Source organism: Neolamprologus brichardi, chromosome 9 (genome assembly GCF_056152115.1).
Source record: "Neolamprologus brichardi isolate AB-2024 chromosome 9, ASM5615211v1, whole genome shotgun sequence".
Taxonomy (NCBI): Eukaryota; Metazoa; Chordata; class Actinopteri; order Cichliformes; family Cichlidae; genus Neolamprologus; species Neolamprologus brichardi.
Window position 1 is genome coordinate 11,849,552 of NC_142112.1, and position 13,102 is coordinate 11,862,653.

The following is a 13,102-nucleotide window of genomic DNA, read 5'->3' on the forward strand; positions in this document are numbered from 1 at the left end:
GTAGCAGAGAAGCCGAGCTGAGACCGGGGTTGCCAGATAGGCCACATCCACCACTAGGAGCACGCCTTCGTGAAGTCAGAAAATGTTTACCAAGTCATACTAATAACATTATATATGTGAGGTTTTGTTGCTCTCTGCCATGTACATATATTTGTTTTGACAGTTTTAAGCTAATACTGTTAATTTTACTTTAACATTACCGAATGTGGATATGTAAAACTTACACATAAATTATTTAATGGCGCATTAAAATCACCTCGTGTGCCAGAACTATGACGTCATTGATAGGTATTTGGAAAAATGACGAGTACATATATGTATATATACATTAACTACAATTTTTTTACAGACCTGGCAACCTAGCTGCAACCGCTGCAACTACACACACCCCCTTTCTATGGCAACATCCGGGCCACAAAGCGACTGGAGTCCCCTCAAAACTTGCAAAAACGTGAATCTGTGTTGCTGCATCGGATAAATTACTATTTTCTACCCAGAATTTTGATTTAATGCACGTGGCTCTTGTGGTCCTCCATACTGAATAAACAATTGTGTATAAATATCATGTTGACAGATCTGAGACGGCCAGTGACTTGTTCTCTCCTGACATCTAGTGGTTGTACTTTGACATCGCAGGTGATATTCATCTAAGCGTCAGCAATCAATAAAACTGCACTACCTAAAACACGGTTTATGGTATACCACAAACGACTGGGAAGATTTTGAATGACAGACTTTGCTTTGTCAGATTAACAAATGAAACAGGGGCCATTTCTGCTATTCTGCTTTCAGTCGACTCTTTAAAAAATCTGTCTGTCAAAAATTTATGAAAGGGATATAGTAATGATAAAAAAAAAGACAAATCCAAACATAAATATATAAATCCCCAAAGGAATCATTATGGACTATAATAAACGCGTACTACGTGAAGCCATTTCCTAACAGAGTTTGACCAGGTTGTATTAAAGTTTCAGAGTGAGTAGCTGTCACAAGGGGGCTGCAGGAGTCCATTGTTCCCATACAATGCAGCCCACATCATATCCCAAGCCCGAGGACAAAAGAAGCTGCAGTTAAGCATTTTGGCTCACAGTGCAAATTAATGTGGGGACAAGAGGCCACAAACAGGGGGTGTTTCTATTGTTAGCATATTTCAGGAACTTCACACACTGGATGTGTGTTGACGTGTCCAGTGTTGCGTGTGTCCATGTGTATGATGTCTCCGATCTATATTAAAATTACATTAATTAATTAATATATTTATTTACATATGCGTTTATTTGTTTTAGGAATAAAGCAGAATTAAATCAAACCACTTCTGGCCCTTCATTGGGTAACTTGTTGCTTTCTATCTTAATATGACCGGTAGGAGGAGGTATCACACCACTTTTATGGCTCTAGTAGGAAAGGTACAAAAACTCACCTGAACACTAGATTCTTATGGGTTTTGATTTTCTAGTTCCGTTTCTTTCAGCTTTTTTTTTTTTTTTTAAAAAATAGGGGGAAAAGTCCTACTATGATACTTGTCGATAAATGAAAATGAATTACTTCACTCCTTATGATTAAACTGGTACACATAACCTTTGCTTTGGACGCACTTCTGTAAATTTCCCATCAATGTGTCCATAAACATATTTCCTCAGCGACCTGATTTTTAATTGTAATTGTGCCCCTTGCTTACTACGGAAAGGCAAGTTTACAAGGCGTTTGCGGATGACGGACAACGAAAACAAGCCAATTAAAATGTAGAATGAATCTCTGGACACGCCTCGATAGAACACTGACCAATGAACGAGCGGATGGGGTTGCCTGGGTGGTGAAAGCTCCGCGCGGCACAGATCTCAGAACAGCTCTGTGTTGTTGCACGCCCTCCCGCTAACGCTGTGTCTAAATATACAAACCGCTTCCAAGTCAGCCCCTTGACAGAGCACTTTACGATTCTTGGAGAGTGGCACTGTCTGCCGAGGCGTAACGTTTTGAAAGCTCAGCACACACCGCTAGAGCGGGGATGAGTTAAGGGTCTACAAAGGAAAAAACAGACGGTTTTAAAAGTGGGAAACAAAACCAGGGAAAAGTTTTGCCCTCGAAAGAACCAGTGGAGTAGCTACACCGTGGCCATTCAACTCCGAACTCCGGGTGAGTGGAACCATCACGTTATTTATCCTCACAGCTGTCAGAACAATGAAAACAAACTAATATATTTGTATTTAAAATAAAAGCTGCCGTGAATATTGCAGCGGTTCCATGGGGGAAAAGCGTAAGGCTATAGGTAGCGAGACTAGCCGTGTAACAGTGTAATAGAGGTGGAGCTGCTTTGTATGCGCTAACCTAACAGCGAACTTCAGTTGTTACCAACCTACAAAATATAAAAGTAACCGTCTGGGACTTGTGCCAAATTTTACACGGTAAAATTGATTAATTCGAATGAAATGCTAACCTCGTCCCCTTCTTTCGACATTATATGCGCAGTGAAATGTGAAATTCTTTCCTAATATCGCCTTTTTAGTAAATAAAATTTCACCTGACGGCTTTTCTCGTGTGCGGTTTCCGTGGGGAAGTGAACGCAGCTGCGTTGCAGGGCCCACAACAATGTTTCGAAATGACAGTAATAAGTTGTTATTAGTGATAGCAACATGCACGGCTACATGTACAACCTAATGACACGACACAGGTAGTCCAGCCTGGTAAAATACACACAAACCAAGCATAAAGACAACCTTTCCACAAGCACACACACCTACAACGTAAAGCTCCTTCCCCCTCTATCCACGCCTTGTAGTGTGGACAGAGGGAATACAGAGCCCTTGTGCCCTGCGAAGTCAAGTATGGTGACACGGAGCTTGACACTGGCTGACATCGCCAAGCCTCTGACTGGGCTGCCACACCGGGAGACTCAGCACTTGGCCAGCTGCCACCGCCTCCCAGTTCAGCCACTGGTTTTGCATATTTTGAATGTGCATAATCATGATCGAGCAGGTGTATGTGTGTTTTGTCTCACACAATTCCTTCATAATCCTTATTGCTCACACCCTTTGTGCATCTTTACTTAAGAGTGCCTTATAGTCCAGAAGTGAAAGTATCTTCCTATAAAGGGTTTCTTGAAGTGGCCAAAAGACCCAAGACACCAGTATAATTTGCCAAATTAAGCTGTTGTTTTCAATTCCTCTTATTCCTCTGAGTCCCTTGAAAGTTAAATTCTGCATAACCACTGACTCCAAATGTGGCTCTCGTGTAAAAGAGGAAGTGCAGTGATGTTTGGAGGAAGCAGTTCATTTAAAAGAAAGCTGGACTTCACTGGCAAACATCCCATTGAATTCAAGGGTTTTTCCAAATTTAAATCAATGTCTAGGTGACTTAATTTCGAATAAACCTCTCACTGCTTGCTGGCAGGTAAAGTGCCTGAACTGTGTCCCATCACTCAGTAGTGATTTTGTTTGTATCCTTTTACCACATTTGTGGTGCTTTGGCTGAGAGTGAAAAGGAAAAAAAAGACAGTATGAGGACGACCTTCTTTTCCTCATGGTTCACTGCCACTGAGGGGACTTTCTGAAGAGCTGACATGTGGTTTAATCTACAGTTTTTTGGCCACCTATTGTGCTCTCACTGGGAATAACCCAGCTTTTTTTTTTCTTCAAATCTTGTCTAGAAAAGGTAGGAGGCCTTTAGTCTGCATTCCAAATGGGCAGGAAAAGTCTCTCAGGAGACTTTGTAAGTATTTTAGTCAAGTTCATTACTCCAGCTTGTTTGTGAGGTCAGCAGTCGGGCATCATGACAGAGGGTTTCATTAAATCAGGTTTGTCATGGTTAGTGGGTTCAGGGACTCTTGGTGATGATTGAAGGGGTCAAGGTACAAATGTTTGCATCCTGGAAATTGACTGTGCAAATCCCTGCTGCCAGATGATTTTCTTTTGTTTTTTGTGCACATAGTTCTCTGGAGTGTGTATATGGGAGCAGCGGAGGTTAGGGTGGGGTCAAATGCTGTGACTCAGACGAGGCTCCGTGTAGGAGAGTTTGACCCGTGGTGGTTGCCTGAACAGGTGTCTCCGAGCTGCAGCTCTGCATAGCTCGCATTCCCAGGGTTTTGTTCCTGGCGTGGATGGTCACTGAGCTGGGGGAGGGAGATGTGGGAACTGAGAATGCTATGCATAGAAGGCTTAACTCCCAGAATTCACCCTGGCAACCTGCTGACAGAGACAAACGCTTCCTGTCCCTACACCAGCCTGGTCTATGTTGATGAGAAACCTATCAGCAGCTCAGTGCTGTGCCCACGGCCGGAGACAAAGCTGAGATTTGGTTCGGAACTGCTTGTCAGCAGGGAGGCTATTTTCTTGGGGCTTAAGGGTGGGTGGGATACAGTGGTTTAAGACTCTTAATCCAAGCATTAGTTTGGATTACTATCAGCTCTCAGAGTCATGGGAAATTGCCTTGTGTGAAGACAGTTCATTGGAGTTTGCCTGACCACTCTATGTCTGTCATGTATCTATGACTCTCTTGGGTGTCCTGTGGGAGATGCTTCAGGAGAATGGGGTACTGGGCCTGTTGTTAATGCTGCAGGTTTTTAAGTATCCCAGAATCTTGTTCACAAGTGGGGGAAAGAGTGGACAGATGGATTGGTGAAGCATCTGCATCATCTATTCAGCTTTTATGAGGAGAGAGCTGAGCCTAGAGGCAAAGCTGTCAATTTGATTGGTCAGTTTAAAATCTGAGCTTTATCTCTGCCCATGAGCTAATGGTAGCAACTGAAAGACACTTATACCTGCCTGGACTCACACTTATAGACCTGTTATACCTGTTGTTAGGCTGTGTTGCGACACGCGTGTCGCCACATTTCTATAGCAGTTCTACCAGCACTGAGGGCGTGGTTACTTTCTGCAGTATTTTCCTGAACACTAGGTGTCACTACTCAGACAAAACCTTCACATCAGCGCTGCTGTACAATGAGAATAAGTTAAAACTGGAAGCAAAGTCTCATTTTTTTCAAACTATTGCAATATCGTCCTCTGTATAATCTGTGAATCCACAAGCTTTTGTACTCGTGGAGCAATAAAATGTTAGTAAAAGCAGCCGCAGAACCTATCTACTTACAAAAACTGAGAGGTGCACAACAGGCTAAAATGACACCAAAATCTAGCTCGCACCAGTCGATGCTGCATCACCCTTGTCGTACGGCGCCATTTGCAAAGGCAAGGCTGACAAGCTTTCCATCTGAGATAGAATCACAAGGTCAGCGTGTGAGGTGTTTCAGTGATGGCCAAAGAGGAAAAAGACCCTTTGGCAGAGTCGGGATATACTTTGTCTCTCAGCTGGCTTGGAAACATCTCAGCATCCCCCGAGCAGAAGCCTGGTGTCATGGGAGAAGGAAGTCTGAGCAGCTGTGCTCATACACCAGTCTAAGCACAGCTGTAAGCATTTGACTTGGAAGAGAAACGCTGGGAAAATACGTTTATTAGTGTTTCAGAAATGTTTTCTTCTTAAACACCTCCAAGAATTGCTTATATTTAATATGAAAGGTAATAAATGAAGTCTAATTCAAGCAGTAGGCAGGTGTCTGCTAATTGTGAATGTTTGGAGTACACTGTGCAGCTCCTCTGGCACTGAAGTGAAGCACAAGACTAAAAAATCCACAGAATCATGAGAAAGACATGGTGTTATTGTGGATTGGTCTTCGAGCACTGCCTCGTGGCAAACCTACTTTACAGCTGGTCATTTGCTAAACTTGGCATCATATGAAATATGAATACAAGTATGTTGTTTCACTAGCTTAATCCATTTATACAGTCTGAAGCCAGACTGATCAAAATATTTTTACACCTCGCATGTAGATTTGTCAAGGGTCTTATATAGCACATTTTCCATGATCGTACATGTTGCAACCCATGTTGTGAAATTGACAGCTGAGAAGTGATGAGATTGTTAAAGCTAGCTTCCCGGAACTAGATCAAATTTTCTGACATCAGTGGAAGTGATCCTCTCTGACTCAGTCTGTTCTTACTTCATCACTGCTGTTGTTGTAATGATCCAAGCAGCATGCATACTGAGAACAGGCTATCCAATGACGCATCAGTCTCTCCATTCATTCATTCATCCATCCATCTACCCACCCCAGCCATTCTTTCATTACACCATTCATCCATCCATCTATTTATCCATCCGTCCTACTGTCTGTCTATAGTGACCATCTTTCTGTAATCTCTGAGTTTGCAGTGGACTTGTGAGCCTTCTGCCACTCTGCCAATCCCAGATGGATACATTAAACTGATGTGCTCATCAGGGTCCCTGGCAGGGGTCATGGTTGATGAGCATTAGTGATGCTGTGTTCTCATGCCCCTGCCTGCCTTGCAGAGGTGTAGAGTTTCTCTCAGTACCACCTAAGCCTCTGCTGTGCTGCGGTGGAATGAGCCCACCTAGCAGATGCCAGCTATCAGACACCGACGGTCAACTGCGTCACATTCCAGCCTGTGTACATGAAACGCTGCGGTCACTGTGCAGGCATGCAGCCCTCCTTACTCACTGCGGCCCATTTTTTGATGGAGAAAACAGAGACTGAATGAATGACAGCACTTAATGAAAATAAGTTAGCCCCTGAACCCTAAGGGAGAATGTCAAGCCATGTGCTACTGTGTAAAGGTCTAAACATGATTAGTAGGAAAGTGATATCTTGTTGTGGGATGCTGTTTTCTTCTCATTTAGGTCATAAGTAGAGCAGGGCGATATGACCAAAAATATTTCTCACAATATACATTTGAAAATTTGCGATAACGATATAACTGACGATATAATTGACACTAGACAAAATACTTTACAACTCCTCAACTTTATTAGTGCCAAAAAAACCCCCATCAATGTATTTTCACTTAAACAAGCAGCTGTTTTTTATGTGCATTAAAGTTTTATAAAAAATTAACAGTGCAAATGCAAATTCCTTGCTGACAGTTTAACCAAAAGGCATTTCTAGTGGAAACTGGCCAACATATCCTCAGCATAACCATGTATAACATCCACAAAACTTAAAAAGAGGTTATACACACACAGTACGGTAATATTATGTTGAAGCACAGTACGTATCACTCCACGAGGCGCCTGCCTGCGATAGCCGTAATGCTCCGACAATCCATCAAGCTGTGCGGGTTCGTAGCTTAGCAAAGTTGTACTGAACCATTTGACAGATTTTCGAGCGCCGTGTACATAAAATCGTTTCGAGGTCAGTAAACACAACCAGAATTCATACATAAGGCACACAGGATTATAAGGGGCACTGTCGATTTTCAGAAAAATCAAAGGATTGATTTTAAGTGTGTCGTATTTTCCAAACAACACGATAATAACGACGGCCCGCTAGCATGCTCTACCAAAAATAGTGCTTTGTTGTGTACCTGACGGATGAAAGCTAAACCAGTTCCACACCACTGAAGTTGCAGCATTTTTACAAACCAATTGTGGTTCCTCCGTTTCACTCAACAATCCGCTTTTGCTCTTCTCATTCTGCGTCGCCGCCATGTGCGTATGTAAACAAACGCACTGCACATGCGCGTTTTACCCATATTCTATCGCGATATTTCATTTTCCTATCGTTGCCCAAAATTACACTGGTATTACTGTGACTGGTATGATATAGTCCAGCCCTAGTCATAAGCAATTAAGACATGCACGTGCTAAGTTACATTCCTGTTCAGCTACATCTCTAACCTAATTTGATTTGCATTTAAAGCCTTTGCGCTAACAAGAATATGCACAGTAAACTCTATATGCATGGTTTTCTTTTACAATTAGTTCAAAGACAATGTCGCACAGTCATGTAAAGACATGATGCATGTCTGTAAGAACTTGTGTGCAGTCAGTGAGGGCTAGACGCAGAAGAGGGTACCCTTAACTGATGTCAGGCTTATTTGTCAAACAGTGATTTATTGATGAGAGTTTTCCATGCGTGGCCCCTGCTTAGTGTTACTATGCCTGTTCCACTTATGGCAGCGCCATGAATTATTCACTGTGCTCGGGGCAAATAGAACTAAAACAGCCTAAACTGTGCGCTTGTTGGTGGTTTAGTTAAATAATGCAGTTTATGTAACTCTCTTTAAATGTCAACTTAATGACTTTTGTGGATCTGAATAGGAAGACGTTTGTTTTTGCTATTTGACCTGAAGGCTTCAAGTTTACTCCATCAGCATGACAAGATCTTCGTCAACTGTCAGTGACGATCACCACTGCTGTATTAATGGCCATGATATTTAGAGTGTTTGGAGCCCTTAGTTACCAAACATTTGTCCTGTGACCCATGATTTCCTTGCTCGCCTTTACCTCTAACAGCAACTTGACAGTAACTTGAGCATTTGATTTAATTAATATAAGGGTAATGTAACACCATTTATGATGCAACACGCACATAACACACTGATGTCAGCACAGTCTTCCTTGCTTGCTGCTGTGAGAGCATCCGATAAAACAGATAACACAAGCGAACATGACTTCTCTTCCTAAAACATTGCCTCCTTTTTTTTTTTACATGGTGAAGGGTCCTGTAGAGCAAGGCCACAAAATAAAGAGGTTAAATGAACTTAATGTTAATGTATTTCCTTTTTTCTGCTACCTTGGGCTTTCTGGCAAGGAATCTGAGTTCCACTACAACTGCTCTTGTTTTCTTAGCCGCTGATCATTTATATTAAACAGCATGAGGTGAGATGGGTTGCAAAGAAGTTTGCAGACTTGCAGCAGTTGAAAGGCTAAAATAACAGTTTCAATTGCATGACCTGTATGTGCTTAACCAATTGACTTGAAGAAGGGAATGAGTTAGGGTATCTATTGATGTGGGCTGCTATTGGCCTGCTTGAACTAAAGCTATTCATTCTGTAGTGGATCGCTGCATTTAAGTAAAGCATGTTTCCTTTTCTGATGTCACTCAAGATGTCTTCACCTTCTTGACCTTGCTGCATTGTTGTCATTGATGTGATGAGTGGCAGGGGACTTAGTACTTGGGTATGCTCTCTGTGACTGTGGGTGGCATCTTGCACAGACCTCCAGAATGGTGCTGATTAGGCTAAGAGGTTTTTTTCTCTTCTTTTTCTCCTGTTGCCTGTTTTCTGTCAGTTGGCAGGGACCCTTTCCAGAAAGCAATGCTGGTTTTCACGGGTAAATCCCCCCTCTTTTGTGTGTGGGGTGTCTCAAGTAGTGTGAGCTGTAGTTCTCCACACTTGTTGCTGTTGTCTCCTGCCACCTACTTCTGGCTGCAGGGGTAGCAATCTCAACTACACGCCACTACATGTAAATCTTTGGAGGTCTGTGTGTGTGTGTGTGTGTGAATGCATGTTTTTGTCTCTGAGCTGGAAAGCATGTTCTCAGGCTTCTGTGTGTGTGTTTGTGTGTGCCTGTATCGGACAGGCATTCATTCATTCATCTTTAGCCCACGAGCCCCACTCTGTGTGTGTCTACTCCCTTGTTGCTCATTGAACACAATTAGGGCAATTCGACTGTGAATAAACCCTTCATGAGAGTCTAATAGGACTATTAACTATGCAATCTTCACTCTTTGATGACCCACATGATAAAGGCTATTCAGTCTAAATGATGGCAGACAAAGGGACAAAGGGATTATAAACTATTTAAACCAGCAGGGCAGTGTGCTACACTCTGAGCTCTGTTAGTCTTTTTTGTGAGAGAAGGTTTGGTGAGACCTGGAGAGAAAATAACCCTAATTTTTTCTCAATATAAGCATTACACAAGTGAATAGTCAATAGGAAAACCTACATGTTATACGCACCACAATAGGACTTGGAAAAAAAAAGCTACAAAATGTCCAACTAAATTATTTTGCACTGAGCTTATGTGACTACAGCTGTGACTGCTACAGTGTTTTAATGACTGTTCTGGGCTGATATGAACTGTAGCTTCCTGCATGTACAGCATGTTTCTTGCGACATTGTATGCTTCTGTTGTTTTCTGCAGTGTTGTTTGGTAAATTTGACCCATATCCCTTTGTCAAATGTCCCTTTGTTTTCTAATACGAATACATTGTTGTTTCATGCTGCTGTTATCGAAACAAGTTTTGCCACATTGAACCTAAACTGCCTTCACATTGCATACATGATTCAAACCAGCAGGAATGACTGCCTCAGCCTAACATTTCTACCAGCTGAAATGAGGTTGGTTTTTTGGGGGTTTTTTTTGGGAACCATCCTAAAATGTAAACAGCTGTAAGCACTCCCTGCCGCCTGTGACACAGAACCCTATATCAAAGCACCGCTAACTTAGCTCACCACTAATTGCTGAGTAACCTTTGACTGTGTTTTCTTTTTTTTTTTTGCTCTGGTGAAATCAAAGTATGATATTTATAGTTTGCTTTGGATTGTCAGTTGATAACAGCAGGCGTATGGTGTTCATGGAGCACTGTGTGTTGGTGCAGTTGACTCTCTCTGGCGGCACCATAACGCAGCTGTTAGTCTATTTAGATTTGAATAGAGTTTGAATAGATGTGCAGTGTGGGGATAGGGTTTGGGTCACATGCTTTATGATAATGAATTTGTTCAGAGAGTTTTGATTGATATTATACTACATCACATCACTTGAGATCTCCTTAACTTGTTTCTGTATTTCAGCTTTCTATTCAGAAGTGCTTGTATAGCAGCACTAGAGCAGGGCGATATGACCAAAAATATTTATCACGATATACATTTGAAAATTTGCGATAACGATATAACTGACGATATAATTGACACTAGACAAAATACTTTACAACTCCACAACTTTATTAGTGCAAAAAACCCCATCAATGTATTTTCACTTAAACAAGCAGCTTTTATGTGCATTAAAGTTATATAAAAACGTAACAGTGCAAATTCCTTGCTGACAGTTTAACCAAAAGGCATTTCCAGTGGAAATTGGCCGACATATCCTCAGCATAACCATGTATAATATCCACAAAACTTAGAAAGAGGTTATACACACACAGTACGGTAATATTATGTTGAAGCACAGTACGTATCACTCCACGAGGCGCCTGCCTACGACAGCCGTAATGCTCCGACAATCCATCAAGCTGTGCGGGTTCCTAGCTTAGCAAAGTTGTACTGAAACATTTGAGCGCCGTGTACCACATAAAATCGTTTCGAGGTCAGTAAACACAAATAGAATTCATACATAAGTCACACGGGATTATAAGGGGCACTGTCAATTTTCAGAAAAATCAAAGGATTGATTTTAAGTGCGCCGTATTTTCCAAACAACACGGTAATAACAACAGCCCGCTGGCATGCTCTACCAAAAATAGTGCTTTGTTGTGTATCTGACGGACGAAAGCTAAACCAGTTTCACACCACTGAAGTTGCAGCATTTTTACAAACCAATTCTGGTTCATCCGTTTCATTCAACAATCCGCTTTTGCTCTTCTCATTCTGCGTCGCCGCCATGTGCGTATGTAAACAAAGGCACTGCGCATACGCGTTTTACCCATATTCTATCGCGATATTTCATTTTCCTATCGTTGCCCAAAATTACACCGGTATTACTGTGAACAGTATGATATAGCCCAGCCCTAAGCAGCACAGTGGTATTAAGGTAGACCCATGGGTAGTGAGTAGATTTGTGACCTCCCAATCAGATTGCATGCTCTTTTGAAGTAGGCCAGATTTCTTTAAGAAGGGATGCTTGGCCTTTATTCCATGTTAGTATTAGCCAAGTTTTCTATCTGAATGCATACAGAAAAGTTTGCCTCCATTTTGAAGGGGTTTTTTTTCATGCTAGCAGTCAGCTAAAATCCCCCCTCGCATATTTTCTTATTAATTACAGTCTTTAATAATTCCCACCACCCAGTGACTGCCTAATGGAGTTTAGTGTCCTTTGTCAGAGGCTTTTTAGAAAACATTTTTAAGAAATACAACTTTTCTCTTCTGGGAAATAAATGCAAACACTGTAATCATTTTAAAAGTGAGGTTAAATTTGTGTTTATTACTGTCTGGACAGTTTTTATTGTTGTAATGTATGACTAATGCACTGCAAAAACTCAAAATCTTACCAAGTATATTTGTAATTTCACTTAAAATAACACACAATCAGCTACAGGGCAACATTTCAGTAAGCTAAAGGAACTTGTTTCAAGTCAGTGAAGCTTCAAACTAGAGATTTTTCACTTGTTTCATTGGCAGATTTTTACTTAATACAAGATATTTTAGCTTGAAATAAGTGAAAAAAATCTGCCAGTGGAACAAGTGAAAAATCTCTAGTTTTTCTCTAGTTTCAAGATTCACTGTGCTTGATTCATCATTTGAGAACCTCTGCGACAACATGAAATACACATTAAAATAAAAGCATATGATTGGACATCGTGCTGACCCAGGTACTGCTGGTTTTCCCTGCAAACCCAACCTTTAACAGTTGGTCATTATAATGGGTCTTTCTCTGCCCACTCAGTTTCCTCTCTTATTTCCGGGGTCGTTGGCACCAGACGGACACAAAGCAGCTCTTTATTTGTCTGTTTTCGAGTTGCCTCTTCAGCTAATCTGACCATCAGCAGCAGCTTCTATCACAGGGAAAGACAGAGAAAAATCCTGAGAGACAGTGAAAGAGGGGTTGGGGTGGCATGAAGGGTGATGACTGGACCATTTGGCATCCAGTGAACAGAGGAGTATTGTGTGCCAGTGAGCCGCTGTAGAACAGCTTGCTTCTTTCTTTCTTTCTTTTTTAATACAGGAGGACAGTGGTGTTAAATCTCCAAAACATCATAAGGGAATCTGCCAGGGATACATTTACCAACAATACACCTCAACCCAAGATTCTCAGAAGCAGTTGACAAGACAAGACTATGATATACATATAAGAAAAGCTGCTTTAGTTCTCAGTTAGGTTTATGTGAAGTAGCTGTTAAAGGAGAACAAAAGAATTTACTGGAGATGTTTTGGTCACTCATTAATCTGTCATCCCAAAGGTCAAGGCGAGTGGGGAGGAAAAGATTTTCCCTTAAACTTAATTTAGTGATGCAATTTTTTTGGTGTTGACAAATAAATATGAAGCTGTAACTTGATCTCTATGAATAGACTGGACTATAGAGTTGGTATTTGATCAAGAATGAAAGAAATCGTCCTTCCTTTCTCTTGATGACATCCAGATGCTGGCAGAGAAG

At 41.5% G+C, this 13,102-nt stretch overlaps 1 protein-coding gene across 1 annotated transcript in view; it reads left to right on the forward strand.

The window, feature by feature from the left end:
- The first annotated feature begins 1,920 nt into the window (after positions 1-1,920).
- The window catches only part of mpp7a (MAGUK p55 scaffold protein 7a), a 78,941-nt gene continuing 67,759 nt past the window's right edge, over positions 1,921-13,102 (forward strand). The window contains exon 1 of the mRNA XM_087845919.1: positions 1,921-2,133. The gene's annotated coding sequence lies outside the window, so the exon portion shown is untranslated. The remainder of the gene's footprint in view (positions 2,134-13,102) is intronic.